This window comes from Hyperolius riggenbachi, chromosome 12, assembly GCF_040937935.1.
Source record: "Hyperolius riggenbachi isolate aHypRig1 chromosome 12, aHypRig1.pri, whole genome shotgun sequence".
Taxonomy (NCBI): domain Eukaryota; kingdom Metazoa; phylum Chordata; class Amphibia; order Anura; family Hyperoliidae; genus Hyperolius; species Hyperolius riggenbachi.
This window is the reverse complement of record NC_090657.1, coordinates 65395651-65418975: the sequence shown is the minus strand read 5'-3', so window position 1 is coordinate 65418975 and position 23325 is coordinate 65395651.

The window sequence follows — 23325 nt, the reverse complement described above, 5'->3', positions numbered from 1 at the left end:
CCGCCTGTCTCCTCTGTATACACACTTATACACGCGCTGATTCCTGTTTAGCCGGAAGCAGCATGTGTATCAGCGTGTAGGCAGATAGGAGAAGACCGGCGGTGAGAGAGCAGCGCTTGGAGCCAGGGAGGTGAGTTGTAAACAGCGCTTCCTGGCTGCTCGCTCTGCATCTGAGGGGGGAGCACGGAGGGTGGCCCGGGAGAGGAGAGGGAGGGAGAGGTCGGGCTGCCCTCCCCGCGGCTCCGGCTCCCCCCTCCATTATGGGGGACAGCTACCTATCTAACCTATACTGGGGGGCACCTACCTAATCTAACATACACTGGGGGCCAGCTACCTATCTAACCTATACTGGGGGGCAGCTACCTATCTGACCTATACTGGAGGGCACCTACCTAATCTAATATACACTGGGGAGCAGCTACCTATCTAACCTACACTGGGGGGCACCTACCTAATCTAGCCTACACTGGAGGGCAGCTACCTATCTAACCTACACTGGGGGGCAGCTACCTATCTAACCTACACTGGGGGCAGCTACCTATCTAACCTACACTGGGGGGCAGCTACCTATCTAACCTATACTGGGGGGGCACCTACCTAATCTAACATACACTGGGTGGCAGCTACCTATCTAACCTAAACTGGGGGACACCTACCTAATATAACCTATACTGGGGGGCACCTACCTAATCTAACCTACACTGGGGGGCAGCTACCTATCTAACCTATACTGGGGGGCAGCTACCTAATCTAACCTATACTAGGGGGCAGCTACCTAATCTAACCTATACTGGGGGCAGCTACCTAACCTATACTGGGGGGCACCTACTTAACCTATACTGGGGGGGAGGCTACCTAATCTAACCTATACTGGGGGGCACCTACCTATCTAACCTATACTGGGGGGGGGGCAGCTGCCTAATCTAACCTATACTGGGGGGTACCTGTCTAATCTAGCCTATACTGGGGGACAGCTACCTAATCTAACCTATACTGGGGGGCACCTACCTATCTAACCTATACTAAGGGGCACCTACCTATCTAACCTATACTGAGGGGCACCTACCTATCTAACCTATACTGGGGGGCAGCTACCTATCTAACCTATACTGGGGGCACTTTTCTAACCTGTTTTGGGGGCACCTACCTACCTAGCTAGCCTATACAGGTGGCAACTATACTGGCTACCTATATTGCAGGCACCTACCTAAATAACCCATACTGGGGGCACCTACCTATCTAACCTATGCTGGGGGCAACTATTCTGGCTACCTATATTAGAGGCACCCACCTAGCTAACCTGTACTGGGGCACCTACCTATCTAACTTATACCGGTGGCGCCTAGCTATCTAACCTATTCTGGGGGCAACTATACTGGCTACCTATACTGGAGGCACCTACCTGGCTAACCTATAGTGGGGGCAACTATACTGGCTCACGTAGGCCTGGCTACCTATACTGGGGGTACCTATTCTGGGCTACCTATACTGTGGTACCTATTCTGGGCTACCTACTGTATACTGGGGGGGACCTATACTAAGTGCAACGAGACCTGGCTAACCTATACTGCGGGCACCCATACCTTGCTCGGGGGGGCGCAATTTTTACACCCTCGCCCTGGGTGCATTTTAGCCTAGAAACTGCACTGGCCTCTGGCCCCCCTCCATGAACTCTAACAGCAGCGGCGACCAGGCAGACAAGGGGAGACCAGGCGGCCAGTCGCAGTGCAGAGAGATGAGTGACAGAGGCATCATCCAATCAGGCTGATTCAGCATGCCTGTCACTTCTCTCTGCGGCCGTGCGTACACTTTTAGAGCCTGGGGCATGAGGAGAGAAATCTACAAGAGTAAGAATGATTTTAAACTTTTACATTGCCTGGTTAGCATCCTTTCTACTGCTCTATCAGCCTGCAGTAGAGAACTTATTGTGTATTTTCTCCCTAACAGTTACTCTTTAAGCATCAGAAGGAGGTGGTTAGGTGTAGGCATTGGTTGAGGGAGAGCTCTGTGGGAGAGTAAGGCTTGGTTAGACTATAGAAAAACATCTGTAAAAATTACAGCTATTTTATTATCTGAATAATCCACGAATCCATAGTAGAATACAGTAATTTACGGATGCGCAAAGGTGTACAGAGGCGCCGGAAGGATAAAAGTAGCTAAAAAGTTTAAAATTGTTCTGGTTGCGGTGGTGGACCGGCCAACCATAAACAGACAAAAAGCTGTCAATTTTCAAAACATATACAGTTTATTCAATTACTCCCATAAACAGAGTCGCTCTCTGTTTATGGGAGTAATTGAATAAACTGTATATGTTTTGAAAATTGACAGCTTTTTGTCTGTTTATGGTTGGCCGGTCCACCACCGCAACCAGAACAATTTTAAACTTTTTAGCTACTTTTATCCTTCCGGCGCCTCTGTACACCTTTGTGCATCCAGAAGTCCACCCTTGGTGGAAGGGTGATCTACCCTACAGTTTCCTCTATCCACAGAGAGCGACGTCTTAATCCTGAGTGGGGACAGGTTTATTCTCCCCACCTGCCTGAACAGTGGTTGCTTTGGAGGCAACCTTGGTTTGTGAGTATATTACTTACATTTCATAATACATCCCACCCCCTACTAATACATACTACACTATATTGGGCTCTCGATCTTCTATTGTTTAATTTATGGATATTCTACTTGCGGCTGTTGCAGGAGGTATTTCCTTTTTTTTTTTTCTTCTTCTTACTTTGCCTGCACAGGAAAGTTTTTTTTTTTATACAAAATGTTTAGTGTTATTAATGTAAAATAGCGTTGTATTTAATGCACGGTATTTAAAGAAAAAAACAACAACTCCTGTAATCGAACTGGGTCATTAAATAAGTTGGTAAAATTGAATTACGGATGCACACAAACCACAGTTCTTACAATTAGGTGTTATGAAATAATTTTAATGACAAGCTGCACTCTTCGCAGTCTTCGTAGCAGCGTTTGAGAATGTAGGCGATGTACCTCTTGTACCAGGGAGATGTATATTTAGAGTATTTTATAACGGATTTATTTGTTTTATTTCCTAACAGAGCAGTTGGTTACCAAGACTTGCTAAACGCCAGTTCATTTCTCAGGCTAGAGATAAGATGCCCTGAAATAAGCACATTGAGAAATTCTTAATTTTAGAGGCAAGCAGCTTGAATGGATTTTGTATTTGTTTCTTATACATTAAATACAGCTTCAGCATAATGGAGCTCTGCACTCATTTTGAATGCTACAGCGCCCCCTTTCTTCCACAAATATAGTCGTTTGGAAATTTCCTAAGTCCCAGCCCTTTATTTAGTACAGTTTCTCTGTAAGCCTGTGAGCACCGATAATTGTATCTGAAGTTTGCATTCTGCTGATTACTTTTGCAAACAAAATACCTTGTCATCAAAACATAATGCAGAAGCATTTCCAGTCTATTTTAATACACGTTACAGTTTTTTTTAGATTCCATTTGAGTTAGGTACTTCTATGAGGCTACCTCATTTTAATTAATTTACTGAAAATAACACTGAATAAAATTGCTAATTTTTTCCAATATTAATTTATAAACGATTTAGTCTGTGTTTGCCCATTGTAAAATTGTTACTCTCCCTGATTTATATTCTGCAATTTATCACAGGTGGCGACATTTTTCGTGCTGTCAGGTGCATCTCTTCGAATTTTTGTTTGCTGCGAGTTCCAAAGCCAGTGGAAATAATCCCTGGTCTCCCAGAAAGCTATGGGAGGAGAATTCCACACAGCTTAACAGCCTAGGCTAAACATTACTGGGAAAGCAGGGATACATACCAACATACAACAAAATATAAATAGGTATAGGAAGTGGTTTTGATGCTGAAACCAGGATAATTAACAGAAAAGTGTGTATCCTGAATAATTTAGCTCATTCTACTATGTGTGTCACTACAGTGACCCTTTAGTTTGTTGTAATCTTGGGAGCCTCCTAAAACATATACACTCTTACCACTATTCTATAGCGCATACAGAGGTGATCATTATCATTTCAGTACCAATAAAGAGCCAATGCAGTGACTGGAGGAGTTCACTGCAATAACTGATATACAGTACAGTGAGGGAAATAAGTATTTGATCCCCTGCTGATTTTGTTTGTTTGCCCTCTGTCCAAGAAATGACCAGTCTATAATTGTAATGCTAAGATAAGCTACATGGTGTAAACCGCTCATGAATATGTATGAATAGCCTTTATTTAAGTTGTTGGTCACAATCCCTGCCCACAGCCTCCGATGAGTTGTGTGGCGAAACATGTTGGGTGTGGCTAGAGGGCTGGAAGTCACCAGCGATACTGCGTGCGGTCACGTAGGTAGGTGGGTGGGCGCACTGAACAACAGGTAGGTATATGCAGTGATGGTTATTACAAATGTGCAGCTGACACACGCAGGTAGTCACTGAATGTGCTGGGCCTGGCAGTGGCACAGTAGGAATTACCAAGGAGCCAAGGCCTAGCAGCTGAGACTGACTGACAGGGCTATATATGCAACACAAGTGTCTGTGGGACACACACACAAAACTAATAGATCACAAGAACAACATTAGCTCTCAAAAGAGCTGTTGAGGATGAGGAGTGCTTTTTAGCAATAAGTATCAGCAAGAAAGAGCAACCTAACAAGCCTAACTGTAGCCTAACTAAGCTTTCCCTAATGTCTCTGCAGCACCTCTCCCTTCTCTAATTACTGCAGCCACACGAGTGAGTGAAATGACTGACGCTGCCTGCTTTTTATAAAGGGGGTGGGGCTCCAGGAGTTAGTGTAGCCTTATTGGCTACCCTGTGCCTGCTGATTGTGATGTATAGGGTCAAAGTTGACCCTAATGATGTAGTATAGGGGGCGAAATAAGTTCGCAGGCGAACCGTTCGGGCCATCTCTTGAAGGGAGGCGCTTGGGGAGGGGAGTGAGCCACCTTTCCATCATCAGGTGCCTGTAGGCACAAGCCTACAGTGCCTTATGGTAAATCCGGCCCAGGATGTTGGTATTTAATCCTGATTTAGTACTTGGTGGCAAAACCCTTGTTGGCAATCACAAAGGTCAGACATTTCCTGTAGTTGGACACCAGGTTTGCACCCATCTCAGGAGAGATTTTGGCACACTCCTCTTTGAAGATCTTCTCCAAGTCAGTAAGGTTTGGCAAGCAAAACTTTACCTCCCCAAATTTTTCTATTGGATTAAAGTGAACCTGTAAGGAAAAAAGTGCCCCTAGGGTGTACTTACCCTGGGAGGGAGAAGCCTCTGAATCCTAATGAGGCTTCCCCCTGTCCTTTGCAGCTTTTTGGGGGCTTGTCGGCGTGCATATTTGCGCATTAGCGGCTCTTTGCTTGGGCTCTGGCAGAAAGAGCTGAGCCCGATCGGGTCCTTTCTGCTACACAGGCACATATGCCTTTGGTCTGTGCAGTAGAGTGGCCCTGATCGGGCTTGGCTATTTCCTCTGGAGCCCAAGCGGAGAGCCCACTGGGGCCGCCAGCACTGGATTCCCGATGTGAAAATGATGGGGAAAGCCTCATTAGTATCGAGAGGCTTCCCCCCGCTGAGGTAAGTACCCCCCAGGGGCAATTTTTTCCTTACAGATTTTCTTTGAGGTGTGGAGATTGGCTACAGATGCCCACAGTTCAAGCATGGAAGTGGAAACATTTTGCTTTGCAGCTCTTTTTCTTCAAAGGTTACAGGACAACTGCAGGACACCACATTAAAGGGCAAATTAACTGTAAAGCTGTGGATGAGAACCTGCATCCCTCAGGCAGAACACTGAAGATGCATCGTGGATGTTCTTCCAGCATGACAATGACCTGAAACCCAAGGCCAAGGCAACAAAAGAGTGACTCAGGAAGAAGCACATGAAGGTCCTAGAGTCTAGGACCATTCTCCCTGTTGCTGAGGATTCCCATTGGTCTTTGCAGCCCAATTGAGATCCCAGGGCCACCAGGCTGTTTTGAAGCGACCGATCGGCGGCAATGGATGGCGGGACGCGTGGGGATGACATATAGGCGGCGACGGGATGCAGGCAAAATGGGCGACGCGCATGTGGTGATTAGCCTAGTGAGAACGGACAGTGTCCATTCTCATAGGCTTTCATTGGACATGTTTTCCGTTCGGTTCAGGAAAATGTGCTAAGTTGGCACTCTGCGTTCCGTCTCGGCACATGGATCCATGTTTATAACAGGTGGAAGCGGATCCTATTTTTAACATAGGATCCGTTTCCTGTATTTAAGCAGAACTTTAAAAAAGTATCTCACGGATACAATTTTAAAGCAAGTGTGAACCGACCCTTAGACAAGACATCTCACTGTATATCCTAATGCAGAATGCAGAGTTTATAGATGGTTTCTTCTTAGAAATCTGCACAGGATGAGTCACGTATGGGGCACAGAGATCAAACAGATAGCAGAGAATCAAGGAGGTAAAGCTGAGAGTGACTCACACACCTACTTATCTATCTGAGCAGAGTAAACAACAATGTCACCAAGTCACCAATGAAATTACTCAGAAAATTGCTTTCGGTGGTCAGCAGGTAGCATGGCTGTATTCAGGATGTCTTGTGGTTTGACATTTCAGCAGAATACAGCTGAAGTGGACTGTATTGGGGTTGTATACGATATAAGGTAGTCATCTATGCACCCTGCTATATAGCATCCTAAGAAAGACTATAATGTATGATTTTTATTAATGTAATACATACAAATTAATAGCCACCCCTTATGAAATTAGACAACACTCTTGATTTCTCCATGAAAATGACCATTTACAACAAATATTACAAAAAACAATGTCCACTATTTTTGATTAGGATATTTTATTGATACACCGAGTATCCACCCTGGCCATTAATAGTCAATAGTTTACCTTTTCTGAACCACAACTGACAAGTTCTTTACTAGGTTGGCACTGATCTCCTGAGGGATTTAGGCCCATTCTTCCATTGCAAACTGTTCTAGCTGGTCCAAATTGCATTGTTTCCAAGCATGGACATTCATTTGAGCATCCGCCACAGACTCTCAATAGGACTGAGGTGTGGGCCACTCCAGGACCTTGGTTTTGGACCTTTTAGGAACTGTTGGACTGATTTCGATGTATACTTTGGGTCATTGTCTTGTTGGGAGACCCAACGATGGCCCAAGCCTAGATTACAAGCAGCATTCTGCATATTTTCCCTCAAAATGTCAACATAATTTTCTTTTTTCATGATGCCATGTACCCGAAAAAAGGCTTCATGTGCCTGTGGCTGCAAAACAGTCCCACAGCATGAAGCTCCCACAACCATGCCATGTTTAACTGTGGAAACTGTGTTCCTAGGGTTGAAGGCATCTCCCTTTTTTCACCAAACATAAGCAACATCCATGTGCCCAAACAGTTCCAGTTTAGTCTCATCAGAACAAAGCACAGACTTCCAAAGCTTATCTTTACGTTTCAAATGTCCACGGGCAATCCTTAGTTAGGCTGTGATCTGCAGTTCTTTGAGTAAAGGAGTTCTTCTGGGACAATGGCCCACCACAATGGAGAGTCCTCACAACTATGTTCCTTGAAACATTATCTCCAGAAGAGGCCAGGTCAGCAACAATCATCTTAGCAGATGTCCGGGGCTCCATGCTGGCATCTCTTTTTTCCACTCCAGAGTTCTAAAAATCTTGTGCTTACGGCCATGGTGAGGTTTGTATCGTACAGAATTTGTCTCTCTGTACTTGCCACTGAATGCAATGTACAGCAGTTCTAGACACTGTGAATCACGTGGAAATCATGAGCCTCCACTATCTTCTCTCTGAGCTCCAGACTGGTTTCCTTTGTGTTTGGCACGGTGAGTGACAGTACTCCATCTCATGTGTTCAGGTATTAGAGATAGAAGGGAAGAGGCACTAATTGTTGCAAAAGAAGGTACCTTTAATCCACGGTGGTAGGATACATCAGGGTGTACAGTGGGGGTGAGGGAGGCCTGACAGCTGTTTCGCTTACAAAGCTTCCTCAGAGGCCAATAGAATGCATGGTTACTCGGAGTGCACAATTGGACACGGAGTACACAATCCGGTGAAGCCAGTCATCCTTTGGTCAGCATCTAGTGCCAGGCTTTTTTCCTTCACTATATGGTTCTCGTGTTCAGGTGCCCTGTTCCTTGGTGTCTTGTTATGCTGATCGAATGTTGTTAGGCAGCCAATTGACTGCAGGTGTTGTTAGGAAGCCAATTATCAGCAGAGGTGGCTTCAAAGCTGATTGGTTAATTACTGTAGGAGTGTTTTCAAAGCAAACATTCACATGGGGCTAATATTTTTGACCACCCCACTTTTACTATATTTGATATAAAGCAAGCCTAAAAATGTATGTTATGTCCCCCTGCGCCTTTCATGTCCCCTTGTGCCTTTCATGTCCTCCTGTGCCTCCTAGGTCCCCCTGTGCCTCCTATGTCCCCCTGTGCCTTTCATGTCCCCCATGTTCCTTTCATGTCCCCCATGTGCCTTTCATGTCCCCCATGTGCCTTTCATGTCCCCCATGTGCCTTTCATGTCCCCCCTGTGCCTTTCATGTCCCCCTGTGCCTTTCATGTCCCCCTCGTGCCTCCTGTGCCTTTCATGATCCCTTGTGCCTCCTATGTCACCCTGTGCCTTTCATGACCCCTTGTGCCTCCTATGTCACCCTGTGCCTTTTTATGTCCCCCTTATGCCTCCTATGTCACCCTGTGCCTTTCATGTCCCCCTGTGCCTCCTATGTCCCCCCTGTGCCTTTTTATGTCCCCCTTATGCCTCCTATGTCACCCTGTGCATTTCATGTCCCCCTCATGCCTCCTATGTTCTCCTTTGCCTTTCATGACCCTGTGTGCTTCCTATGTCACCCTGTGCCTTTCATGACCCCTTGTGCCTCCTATGTCCCCCCTGTGCCTTTTTATGTCCCCCTCGTGCTTCCTATGTCACCCTGTGCCTTTCATGTCTCCCTCGTGCCTCCTATGTTCTCCTGTGCCTTTTATGACCCCTTGTGTCTCCTATGTCCCCCTCATGCCGCCTATGTCCCCCTGTGCCGTCTATGTCCCCCTGTGCCGTCTATGTCCCCCTGTGCCGTCTATGTCCCCCTGTGCCGTCTATGTCCCCCTGTGCCGTCTATGTCCCCCTTTGTGCCTCCTATGTCCCCCTTTGTGCCTCCTATGTCCCCTGTGCCTTTCATGTCCCCTGTGCCTTCTATGTCCCCTTGTGCCTTTCATGTCCCCTGTGCCTTCTATGTCCCCCTGTGCCTTTCATGCCTCCCTGTGCCTCCTATGTCCCCCTGTGCCTCCCATGTCCCCCTGTGCCTCATATTTCCCCTGTGCCTCCTATGTCCCCCTGCACCTCCTATTTCCCATGTGCCTCCTATGTCCCCCTGTGCCTCCTATGTCCCCCTGTGCCTCCTATTTCCCATGTGCCTCCTATGTCCCCCTGTGCCTCCTATGTCCCCCTGTGCCTCATATTTCCCCTGTGCCTCCTATGTCCCCCTGCACCTCCTATTTCCCATGTGCCTCCTATGTCCCCCTGTGTCTCCTATTTCCCCTGTGCCTCCTATGTCCCCCTGTGCCTCCTATTTCCCCTGTGCCTCCTATACCCCCCTGTGCCTCCTATGTCCCCTGTGTATTCCTCAAGATGGGTCAGCACCTCCCAAAAATATCAGCTCTTTTACGTATAAAACGTAGCTCTTTATTCCATATTCATTAAAAGATCCATAAAAAAAGATGACATGCTGTACGAGGCTGCTACCCAGCAACAGCCCGCTGTTTCAGATTTATCAGTCTTTCTTCAGGCCGGACAGCCCCACACATGTCTGAAGACAGCGGGCTGTCACTGGGTAGCAGCCCTGCACAGCATGTCATCTTTTTATGGATCTTTTAAATGTTTTATACGTAAAATAGCTGATATTTTTTGGGAGGTGCTGACCCATCTTGAGGATTGCAGACTACTGTCTGAGTACTGAAAGACGGTAAGGTCAAAACACTCCATTTTTGCTTTGTTTTGCATGGGTGCTGATGAAACCATAAATAATGTCCCTTGTGCCTTTCATGTCCCCCTGTGCCTCCTCCTATGTCCCCTGTGCCTTTCATGTCACCCTGTACCTCCTTTGCTCCCCCAGTCCCGTTCCTTTAGCAGAGTTATTATATGTGCAGAAGAAGCCGGCACTAGGGGAAAAATGAGGGTGAGATGACATTGCTCATCACTTTAGGTGCCCCCAGAGCAGCGGAGACACAGGCTGCAGATTCCACTGCGCATACTCTGCTAAAGGAACCAGACTAGGGGAGCACAGAACAGAGAGTCACGACTGTGTGATGTCATTGCGACGGGTGGGCGGGCGTTCATATCAGCATTCATATGTTGGTTGCTTGTAAGTCAGGGACTCCCTGTATTGACACTTGAATTATACAGGTCATGTGACTATTTAGATTCAGTTTAGGAACTGATTATGTGTAAGAACCCTCAGAACCTGAACCTCACTCGTCATTGAAGTCAATGGCCCGCTCAAGAATCAAAATTGTTTTGCTTTTGTCTGTGTTTTGTTAGAGCTTTTTTTTCCCCGCAGTGAAAAACACTGTCAACCTTCTGCTTTTTTTCCACTCCTCCTATTACAATGTATTTTGCAGCAAACCAAAAAATAGCAAAAAAATGCACACGGAAAACACGATTACAGACTGCTAGAAAACCATAAAAACGCTCAAGAAACCACAAGGACACATGTTCACCTGTTTCAGCCAATGGCGACTATCGTGCAATGCCACATGGAAAATAAGGTCGGTCGCACATAGAGAGAAAAGTCAAGAAATCCAGCCTATCGGATATCTCTATGCAAGCAGGTAAACATTTATGTATGATCCATCCTGCCTTAAAAGCTTTTAATAATGGAGAAATGTTGTTGTGATTATTCTACTTTCTGTGAGTAGATAAACCAAGCATCATTCAAACAAAGCTGAAAGGACAGAGAGAGATGAACAACTGTTTACTTATACATGGTCGGCTTGCTTTGTGTGCGCAGGAGAGCTCACAGAGTGCTCGCTGAATTTAATGTGATTTGTGCTTTTAGATATAAAAAGCTGCTTCACAAGTAAACACTTCATTATGAATGTTCCTGTTAAAGGGGAAGAACATTCCATCTGTACAAAATGGATTCTTTCTCTGAAAGGTATTCTAGGATAACAGCTTTTTTTCTCTCCCCCCTCCCTGATGTGCTTGGCGTACCACAATAAGAATGCGCAGTAGCACAGGATTATAGCTGGAAGATAGAGGAACTTTGGAGAATGTAACTTAACCACTTGAGGACCGTAGGCTTACACCCTCCTAGTGACCAGGCTATGTTTTACAATGTAGGCCACTGCAGATTTACGAGCTCGCTGCAGGGCCGTACAACTCAGCACACAAATGATCCCCCCCCCCCTTTTCTGCCCACCAACAGAGCTTTCTGTTGTATACAAATGAAGGTTGCGCATACACAACTATTGCTATGTGTGCTTAATAATTTATAAAAAGTTCACATGAATGATAAAACATCCGCCTAAAGCCTTCTATAAGAATCTTCAGAGGTGAGTCAACTGGTCTTCCTATCACCTTCACCAACACCCTGTGAGCAGACACTCACCGGATATATAGACCTCCACTCAGGTCTATTCAAGCCTTGGGACACTTTTGGCCGTCCCCCACCACACCAGAACGAACCGTCACCTCCTTGATCTTTACAGCAGATGCATCTCCATAAGACCTCAAAATAAATGCCTCACATAGCGTGATACCGTAACAATTTATTAAAAGGTTAAAAGCAATTACACTCACAGATTGTCATCTTTGTAATACAGCGTAGAGTTTGGACACGGGCTCTCCCCCGTTTAGTAGGGCCCCGGCTGGCACTTGTAGTTCCTAGGCTGCTGGTAGAGTGGCGTGCACTTCCACTCCAATCCCAGACCTCAGCGCCGCTCGTCCGCCCGCACTCGTCTTGGCTTTCACTTCCTTGTCCCAGACCCCGCCTTACATGTTTCGTCGTTATGACTCATCAGAAGCTGAGATCATGGTAGGTGTGAAAGCCATTAAATACTCCCGTCGTCCCTCCCTCAGGAAGACCTTCCTCCCACCTAATGTGCGTTCCATTGTAACACACTCCCTCCTATGAATCCTCTACTAGCGATTGGGTCCCAGCAGGAGGGATACACCCATTATTCTAAACCGTCCAATAGAAGACCAATGGCAGAATACTCACCCACCCCACTATACCTATGCGCATGATCCCTTCAAATCTACGTGTGCTGCGTTCCAACTCTGCGCTCCACCATAATATATTCCATCCGGATGCTAAAACAGTAACAGTCACCTGGAGAAAAAACAGCGCGATACCTACCTCATACTCTCCCTACCCTAATCTCATCCGCATAACACGTAATAGGGACCTTTTTATGCCAGCGCAACGCTATTTTCAACCTCCAATTCTGTCCCTACTATAAGTTACAGAATGAGTAAAAAGACATAAGACTCACTAAAAAATTAGAAAAAATTAAAAATTGGTCAAATTAAAACAGGTCAGTGCCCAGCCATACATGGGAGACTCCGTTTACAGGGCAACCATCATTTTTAATACATTATAGCACAAATCCATATAAGCATATAAACTTATCCATTTCATAATGACAGTACTATTCTAGCTTACAACTAGTCATTACCCATCATAAAAGCTATATAGAACCCACATTGTAAATGACCCCACCTATGGCTACAGAGGAAAAAAAATTACAAGCAAACCCCCATAAAAAATGTACTATTGTTCCCCCAAAAAGCATACAATATCCACCTCCATGTTAAGCCCCCCCGGTGAGAGAGTTCCCAAGTTGAATATCCATCTAGTTTCCTCCTGCGATACAACACGCAACTTATTACAACCCCTCCAATTAGGATTGAGTTTATATATGCCACAGAATGACAATAGACTAGGGTCACATTGGTGGGTATCCCCAAAATGTGCTGATAAACTATGGCTGGCAAAACCCTTTCCCACATTGCGTCTATGCTCTCCCATGCGTTCCCTGAGAGTGCGTGTGGTACGCCCCACGTATTGCCACCCACAAGGGCACCAAGCCAAATATACCACATGACGGTCATTACACGTAATGAACTGTTTTATTTTGAAAGTTTTTCCATTAGAAAAAGAGGTGAAACTAACTGTTCTTTGGGGTTTGCATTCTTTGCATGATTTGCAACATCTGCATGGATAAAAACCTGGTTTTTGCCAGCTTCTAGGGACCAGAGAAGTTTTGGGGGGCTCAACGCAACTCGAAGCTACAATATTTCTCAAATTAGGCGCTCTTCTATATATGAATGTAGGCCTATCTGGTATAATACCCCTCAAGGTCTGATCCATTCTCAGCACTGCCCAGTGTTTGTAAATAATTGACTGCATGCTTTTATATTGATTGCTATACCCAGTAATAAAAGCACATTCATATTTTTTGTCACCATCCCCCTTGATTTCCGTTTGTCCATCCTGCAACATCTCTGATCTGTCCCTAACCCTTACCTCAGCTATATCAGCCTCCAAATCACTCTCCTCATATCCCTTCTCCGTAAATCTCTTTTTTAATACTTGTGTCTGTGTGTTATAATCATCTATATTAGAACAGTTCCTGCGAACACGCAGGAACTGTCCTTTAGGAATATTTTTCTTCCATAAGGGATGGTGGCAGCTACTGACAGGGATGTACCCATTTCTATCTGTAGGTTTAAAGTAATTTGTAGTGTGTAGTGTACCATTCTGCTTGATAAGTTCCAGATCAAGAAATTGGATCCTATCCTCACTCACCGTAGCTGTGAGGGATATACCAATCTGGTTTTGATTGAGTGTATTCAAAAACGTATTCAGTGACTCCCTACCCCCCTTCCAAATAAAAAACAAGTCGTCTATAAATCTATACCAAATCTTTATATTAGCGTGTGTGACAATTTGCTCCTCCCACTTCCCCATGAAAAGATTTGCTACGCTGGGTGCATGGCTAGCCCCCATTGCGCAGCCCTTGTGCTGAGTATAAAAAACCCCATTGTGCCAAAAATAATTAGCTTTGAGAGCAAAATCCAATAATTTGATAATATACCCGATTTGTTCAATTCTTAATGTACCATCCTTTCTCAGAAAATACTCAACTGCCTCTCTCCCCTGCTGGTGTCCTATGTTCGTATAAAGAGATGCAACGTCAGCTGTCACTAATATATCCCCCTCCTCAGTGCTGATATCCCCCACAAGTTGTAACAAATGTTTAGTATCTTTCAATACATTAGGCAGGCCCATCACCAGCGGCTGCAGGAACTGGTCGATATATTGTCCCAATCTATGAGTTACCGACCCTATGCCACTGATGATGGGCCTACCAGGAGGTTCTGTAACGCTCTTGTGAATCTTCGGAATCTGATATATGATGGGGATGCGGGGCGTTGTGTGTTACAATGGAACGCACATTAGGTGGGAGGAAGGTCTTCCTGAGGGAGGGACGACGGGAGTATTTAATGGCTTTCACACCTACCATGATCTCAGCTTCTGATGAGTCATAACGACGAAACATGTAAGGCGGGGTCTGGGACAAGGAAGTGAAAGCCAAGACGAGTGCGGGCGGACGAGCGGCGCTGAGGTCTGGGATTGGAGTGGAAGTGCACGCCACTCTACCAGCAGCCTAGGAACTACAAGTGCCAGCCGGGGCCCTACTAAACGGGGGAGAGCCCGTGTCCAAACTCTACGCTGTATTACAAAGAAGACAATCTGTGAGTGTAATTGCTTTTAACCTTTTAATAAATTGTTACGGTATCACGCTATGTGAGGCATTTATTTTGAGGTCTTATGGAGATGCATCTGCTGTAAAGATCAAGGAGGTGACGGTTCGTTCTGGTGTGGTGGGGGACGGCCAAAAGTGTCCCAAGGCTTGAATAGACCTGAGTGGAGGTCTATATATCCGGTGAGTGTCTGCTCACAGGGTGTTGGTGAAGGTGATAGGAAGACCAGTTGACTCACCTCTGAAGATTCTTATAGAAGGCTTTAGGCGGATGTTTTATGATTCATGTGAACTTTTTATAAATTATTAAGCACACATAGCAATAGTTGTGTATGCGCAACCTTCGTTTGTATACTGTTTTATTTTTTCCGAAGGGGCAGCTCCAACTGTGTAGTACAATTGTGTACTCTTGTATGGTGTAGCGCTTATCTCCTTGTTTGATGTAACTTTTTGGATTTAAAGGAGAAGCGCTCCCTAAAAATAATATTTTTTTGCAATTTTGTGTCTGATACTTTTTACATATGGATAGTATGGATGTATTTGAGCAACGTGCTAGGAGGCTTATAAATTTGGACGAAGTTTTCATAGTCAATGGGGAGATTATTAGTAGCATGGACCAGGAGTTTAAGAAATTACAAAGTGTGATGAATAAGGAACAAGTCACATGGTGGGATGTTGCCACACTTACAAAGTATGATAAAGAGGGTATTATACCAAAACGCCTTAGGTGGGATCTAATGGCTAACGATGGGGAGGATAGTGAGGAAAATGATAGGGAGTGGGAGGAATACTTTGATAAGTTTGGCCAAAGGTTGGTGAAGTTTTTGATTAAGAGGAAAAATAGGAGGTTAGATAGATTGGGAAAGGAAATAGAAACCATAAAACATAACCTTGACCCATATAATGCTACAGAGGAATACAAAAATAAATCCCAAAAACTTAGTGAAGTAATGGTAAAAAATGAAAAGGACATAATGAATGAGAGGAAGAAAAAATTCCAAAGGGATGCAGAGGCTACTAGAAAAAAGGAAGCATATAAATGGCAGATTAAAAGAAAGGAAGAGAAACTAGCCAAGGAAAAACAGGCTGAGGCCCAACAACAAATCACTGGGGAATCCAGGGGGAATGATGGGGGGGTGTCACGGGGGAGGGGCCAGGTGGGGGGAGGGGGGGATATGAGGGGAGAAATTCTGTTCAGAACACTGGTGGCTATAATGGGGAAAATAATAGATATGTGCCAAATAGAAGGGAAGGGTGGGGAGGGCCTAGGGGATACCCAAGGGGCCCCACCCCGAGTAGAGGAAGAGGTTTGGGTGATCACAGAGGGAGGGGGGTATATGGGGGAGAATATAATGTTCCTACGTTTAATCGATATGACCCTATACAACAGCAGGGACCCTATGAGCCTTTTTTAGATGGGAGACCGGGATATGGGCGGGGAGAGTGGAGAAGGGGGGGGGGTGGCCCGAAGGGGAGGAGGGTTACAGAAGGTACCCTGGAAAAAGAGGACAAGAAGAGGGAGAAGGGGAGGAAGGAGGAATAAAGAGACGCAGGAACATGTAGGTGCAGGAATCTATAACTTGAGTGGAACAGTATTGGAGCAGCGGGAATTGTGCTTATTAGATAAGGGGTTGAAGTATGCACCCCAAAAAGGGTTGGATAAGTTTTCCACCTACATTGATATTAACAAGTTCACAAGGCAACTTCACCTTAAGAAATATTTTGCGGGATGTATTGGTGTGAATAGAACTGTCCAGGCTTCAGAATATAAACATACTGAGCTTCGCAATAAGTCCAATTTTTTTCCACAGGACAATGGATATAATGCCATAGATGTGTTTAAGAATTTGGTGATTGATGACATGAAAAAAATCCCTGAGGTTAAGACAGGGTATGAGCAAAAAATAGCACGGAATATGCTGGAAGAAAAGAATCTGGTGGTGAGACCAGCAGATAAGGGAGGGGGAGTGGTTGTTCTGAGTAAAGAGAAATATAATAGGGAGTTGAATAAATTGGTGGGAGACCAGGAAACCTATAGCCAGCTTAGAGGAAATCCCACAGCTAGGCTAATGGCGGAGTTAAGAGTGTTATTAAGGGAGGGACTTGACACTGGGATCCTTACGGATACGGAGTTTAGGTTCCTCATCCCTACCACGCCCCGCATCCCCATCATATATCAGATTCCGAAGATTCACAATAGCGTTACAGAACCTCCTGGTAGGCCCATCATCAGTGGCATAGGGTCGGTAACTCATAGATTGGGACAATATATCGACCAGTTCCTGCAGCCGCTGGTGATGGGCCTGCCTAATGTATTGAAAGATACTAAACATTTGTTACAACTTGTGGGGGATATCAGCACTGAGGAGGGGGATATATTAGTGACAGCTGACGTTGCATCTCTTTATACGAACATAGGACACCAGCAGGGGAGAGAGGCAGTTGAATATTTTCTGAGAAAGGATAGTACATTAAGAATTGAACAAATCGGGTATATTATCAAATTATTGGATTTTGCTCTCAAAGCTAATTATTTTTGGCACAATGGGGTTTTTTATACTCAGCACAAGGGCTGCGCAATGGGGGCTAGCCATGCACCCAGCGTAGCAAATCTTTTCATGGGGAAGTGGGAGGAGCAAATTGTCACACACGCTAATATAAAGATTTGGTATAGATTTATAGACGACTTGTTTTTTATTTGGAAGGGGGGTAGGGAGTCACTGAATACGTTTTTGAATACACTCAATCAAAACCAGATTGGTATATCCCTCACAGCTACGGTGAGTGAGGATAGGATCCAATTTCTTGATCTGGAACTTATCAAGCAGAATGGTACACTACACACTACAAATTACTTTAAACCTACAGATAGAAATGGGTACATCCCTGTCAGTAGCTGCCACCATCCCTTATGGAAGAAAAATATTCCTAAAGGACAGTTCCTGCGTGTTCGCAGGAACTGTTCTAATATAGATGATTATAACACACAGACACAAGTATTAAAAAAGAGATTTACGGAGAAGGGATATGAGGAGAGTGATTTGGAGGCTGATATAGCTGAGGTAAGGGTTAGGGACAGATCAGAGATGTTGCAGGATGGACAAACGGAAATCAAGGGGGATGGTGACAAAAAATATGAATGTGCTTTTATTACTGGGTATAGCAATCAATATAAAAGCATGCAGTCAATTATTTATAAACACTGGGCAGTGCTGAGAACGGATCAGACCTTGAGGGGTATTATACCAGATAGGCCTACATTCATATATAGAAGAGCGCCTAATTTGAGAAATATTGTAGCTTCGAGTTGCGTTGAGCCCCCCAAAACTTCTCTGGTCCCTAGAAGCTGGCAAAAACCAGGTTTTTATCCATGCAGATGTTGCAAATCATGCAAAGAATGCAAACCCCAAAGAACAGTTAGTTTCACCTCTTTTTCTAATGGAAAAACTTTCAAAATAAAACAGTTCATTACGTGTAATGACCGTCATGTGGTATATTTGGCTTGGTGCCCTTGTGGGTGGCAATACGTGGGGCGTACCACACGCACTCTCAGGGAACGCATGGGAGAGCATAGACGCAATGTGGGAAAGGGTTTTGCCAGCCATAGTTTATCAGCACATTTTGGGGATACCCACCAATGTGACCCTAGTCTATTGTCATTCTGTGGCATATATAAACTCGATCCTAATTGGAGGGGTTGTAATAAGTTGTGTGTTGTATCGCAGGAGGAAACTAGATGGATATTCAACTTGGGAACTCTCTCACCGGGGGGGCTTAACATGGAGGTGGATATTGTATGCTTTTTGGGGGAACAATAGTACATTTTTTATGGGGGTTTGCGTGTAATTTTTTTTCCTCTGTAGCCATAGGTGGGGTCATTTACAATGTGGGTTCTATATAGCTTTTATGATGGGTAATGACTAGTTGTAAGCTAGAATAGTACTGTCATTATGAAATGGATAAGTTTATATGCTTATATGGATTTGTGCTATAATGTATTAAAAATGATGGTTGCCCTGTAAACGGAGTCTCCCCCGTATGGCTGGGCACTGACCTGTTTTAATTTGACCAATTTTTAATTTTTTCTAATTTTTTAGTGAGTCTTATGTCTTTTTACTCATTCTGTAACTTATAGTGGGGACAGAATTTGAGGTTGAAAATAGCGTTGCGCTGGCATAAAAAGGTCCCTATTACGTGTTATGCGGATGAGATTAGGGTAGGGAGAGTATGAGGTAGGTATCGCGCTGTTTTTTCTCCAGGTGACTGTTACTGTTTTAGCATCCGGATGGAGTATATTATGGTGGAGCGCAGAGTTGGAACGCAGCACACGTAGATTTGAAGGGATCATGCGCAGAGGTATAGTGGGGTGGGTGATTATCCTGCCATTGGTCTTCTATTGGACGGTTTAGAATAGTGGGTGTATCCCTCCTGCTGGGACCCAATCGCTAGTAGAGGATTCATAGGAGGGAGTGTGTTACAATGGAACGCACATTAGGTGGGAGGAAGGTCTTCCTGAGGGAGGGACGACGGGAGTATTTAATGGCTTTCACACCTACCATGATCTCAGCTTCTGATGAGTCATAACGACGAAACATGTAAGGCGGGGTCTGGGACAAGGAAGTGAAAGCCAAGACGAGTGCGGGCGGACGAGCGGCGCTGAGGTCTGGGATTGGAGTGGAAGTGCACGCCACTCTACCAGCAGCCTAGGAACTACAAGTGCCAGCCGGGGCCCTACTAAACGGGGGAGAGCCCGTGTCCAAACTCTACGCTGTATTACAAAGAAGACAATCTGTGAGTGTAATTGCTTTTAACCTTTTAATAAATTGTTACGGTATCACGCTATGTGAGGCATTTATTTTGAGGTCTTATGGAGATGCATCTGCTGTAAAGATCAAGGAGGTGACGGTTCGTTCTGGTGTGGTGGGGGACGGCCAAAAGTGTCCCAAGGCTTGAATAGACCTGAGTGGAGGTCTATATATCCGGTGAGTGTCTGCTCACAGGGTGTTGGTGAAGGTGATAGGAAGACCAGTTGACTCACCTCTGAAGATTCTTATAGAAGGCTTTAGGCGGATGTTTTATGATTCATGTGAACTTTTTATAAATTATTAAGCACACATAGCAATAGTTGTGTATGCGCAACCTTCGTTTGTATACTGTTTTATTTTTTCAGAAGGGGCAGCTCCAACTGTGTAGTACAATTGTGTACTCTTGTATGGTGTAGCGCTTATCTCCTTGTTTGATAGAGCTTTCTGTTGGTAGGCTCTGAGCTCTGCTTTGGTGTTTATTTTTTTTACGAATATTTCTTTCTTTCCTTTTATTTATACATTTTACTATCTGTTTATTATTTTTTTTAACCCCTTCCTCTCCCCCCCCCCCCCCCCCCCCCAGCGAACGTCTCTCATAGACATCAGCCTATGAGAGCTGATCGCTCTCTGTTCCCCCCAGTGTGTCACGGCTGTCCCCAGTACAGCGCTGCCATAGATCGCATCGCTGTACACTGTAAATAGACAACGGTTTCGCCATCTAACAGTCTCCTAGCGGTCGATCACCACTGGGAGACTGATGGCGGAGCGGAGCTCCGTCATTCAAGCAGAGATGCGCGTGCAAAGGCGCACGCGATATCCTGCAAAACCCTGCCCCAGGACTTGACTCAAATTGCCGTTAGGGGTGGTCCTGGGGCTGCCGTGGCAGCAGCCCTCAGCGTGACGCGGTTGTTAGGGTAGTTAAAGGATGTCCGAGGTGACATGTGACATGATGAGATAGGGTATGTTCAGTGCCTAGCACACAAATAACTATGATGTGTTCCTTTTTTTCTTTCTATGCCTGAAAGAGTTTATCAGGTATGTAAGTGGCTGAATCAGTCCTGACTCCTGACAGGAAGTGACTACAGTGTGACCCTCACTGATAAGAAATTCCAACTATAAAACACTTTTCTAGCAGAAAATGGCTTCTCAGAGCAGTAAAGAGAAAAAAGGTCATTAGTTCATAGAGAAGTGCAAAAAGGGATCCGCAAGCCAGAACAGGATGAGGTAAAAAAGGCTGAAATGTTTATTTGAAAAATCCATAGACAAGGCAATAAAATCACAGGATCAACTAACACGTATCGGGCCTACCATCTGCCCTTAGTCGTAGTTAAAAGTGAACCTGAACAGGAGGAAATTTATGTGAGACCAGGGGAGGAAAACTCCACCCCCGGGGACACACAAACCGCCTCCTTAAAGAGACATACATCCCCAATGAATACAATGTAGAAATACAATAATAACATTGAAAATGACATATAAAATGAAAAATGTAAAAGTATGTTATCACTGACAAACTGTAAAGTTGGATATGCATGGGAAAAGGAGAGAGGACAGCAGCGGCAATTCACATAGATTATTGTCTAAACACAACATATATGATTTAGGAGAGGAAAAGTGGAGCCTCAATATGTATAAACTAAGCTCAAATCTCATCTCTTGTTTAAACCCTGTGGTGTACGGGTACCCAACCTATGAATCCAGAAGGCTTCACGCTTTAAAAGCAATCTCTGCAGATCACCACCCCTGACTGGGCAAACCACCCGCTCCACCCCCTGAAAAGCAAAGGAAGAGAAATCTTTCTCATGTACTGTTTGAAAATGTTTGGAAACCGCAGACTTGCGAAAGGTGTTCCAATTAGTGCCACAGTAGTGTTCAGCTACGTGGGCTCTAAGGTGCCGAGTGGTACATCCCACATATTGTACACAACATGTCATGCAGGAAATAACATAAATCGTGTATTTGGTATCGCAGTTCACATACTGCTTGATAGGAAAACTTTTGTTATGTGCAAAAGAAAATATCGAGTTGCTTTTTTTATGACACTGACAATAATTACATGTGGAAAACCCGCAGGGATAGGAACCCACTGTGGCCAGCCAAGTCGGGGTACGGGAGGAGGAGGGGGACCGAAAAAGACTGGGTGAAAGGATGGACCCCAAAGTGCGGGCCCTCCTGGCAGAAAAACGACATCCTTTGTCCCCGGAGGGAGCCCTGGACGCCCTGGACAATACAGTCAACTCCTTTTCGATGAGATCTTGAAAAGAGTCTAACTCGGGAGACCTGGCATTGACGGGGTAGAAAGATGGATTAGAGATTCTAATTGGAACCACCTGCTGTAAACCCACCTCGTCTAATTTAAATTCATCCAAATCCTGTAGTGCACTAAGAGTCCTAATGTCCTGAAACGAAGAAACATTCTCAATATAATTCTGGGACAAGGAAGGCAACTCACGTTACCTGCAGGATACCCGTCATGTTCTCTCAAGCCTTGATAGCTTTTTTTGGGAGGACGGGTTCCTGTGGGTGACTATGGATGTCACATCACTTTACTCATCCATTCCACATGACCTAGCTTTGGAAGCTATGGATTTTCATCTCCGTAAATATTCTTCCTTTGACGAGTCCCTACAGGTTTTCCTCAGGAGGGCGGTGGGGTACCTCCTCACGCACAATTATTTTATGTTTGATTCGGGGTTTTATCTCCAGAGATGCGGAGCTTCTATGGGGGCCAAATTTTCCCCCTCCCTTGCGAACCTCTATATGGGGTGGTGGGAGGAGCTCCGCATCTTTGGAGATGATAACCCCTATGCCTCCCATATCATTTGGTATGGCAGGTTTATTGATGATTTACTTCTGGTGTGGGGGGCACTCCTGCTCTCCTGGGTGATTTTCTAACCTATGTCAACAGAAATGATCTTAATTTAAATTTTACTATGAGCTCGGATCCGATCAAAATTGATTTTTTGGATCTTACTCTCATAGGAAACTCCTCATTACACACAGTTACCATCCGTACCTTCCGGAAACCCACAGCTGGAAACTCCATCCTGCTCGCTAGCTCATGTCACCCCAGACACACCTTAAATGCCATCCCTACGGGGGAATTCACCAGGGCTGCACGTAACTGTTCGGATCCAGTTGATCTTGAACACGAGTGTAACCTGGTGGAGACCAGACTTAAACAAAGAGGCTTCACTGGAAGACAGTTGGCCTTGGGGCGCCAAAAGGGCATCAGTAGATCACGCCCAGATCTATTGAGAAGCAGGGTGGTGAGAGGGACCGGAGAGGATCAGGTTACTTTTGTCACCGGCTACAGCCTTGAGTTCAAAAAAATTACAAGCATTATTAGAAAGTATATTCCTGTGCTGTATCCGGATACAAAACTCAAAACCATTTTGGACAAAGGATGTCGTTTTTCTGCCAGGAGGGCCCGCACTTTGGGTCCATCCTTTCACCCAGTCTTTTTCGGTTCCCCTCCTCCTCCCGTACCCCGACTTGGCTGGCCACAGTGGGTTCCTATACCTGCGGGTTTTCCACATGTAATTATTGTCAGTGTCATAAAAAAAGCAACTCGATATTTTCTTTTGCACATAACAAAAGTTTTCCTATCAAGCAGTATGTGAACTGCGATACCAAATACACGATTTAGGTTATTTCCTGCATGACATGTCGTGTACAATATGTGGGATGTACCACTCGGCACCTTAGAGCCCACGTAGCTGAACACTACTGTGGCACTAATTGGAACACCTTTCGCAAGTCTGCGG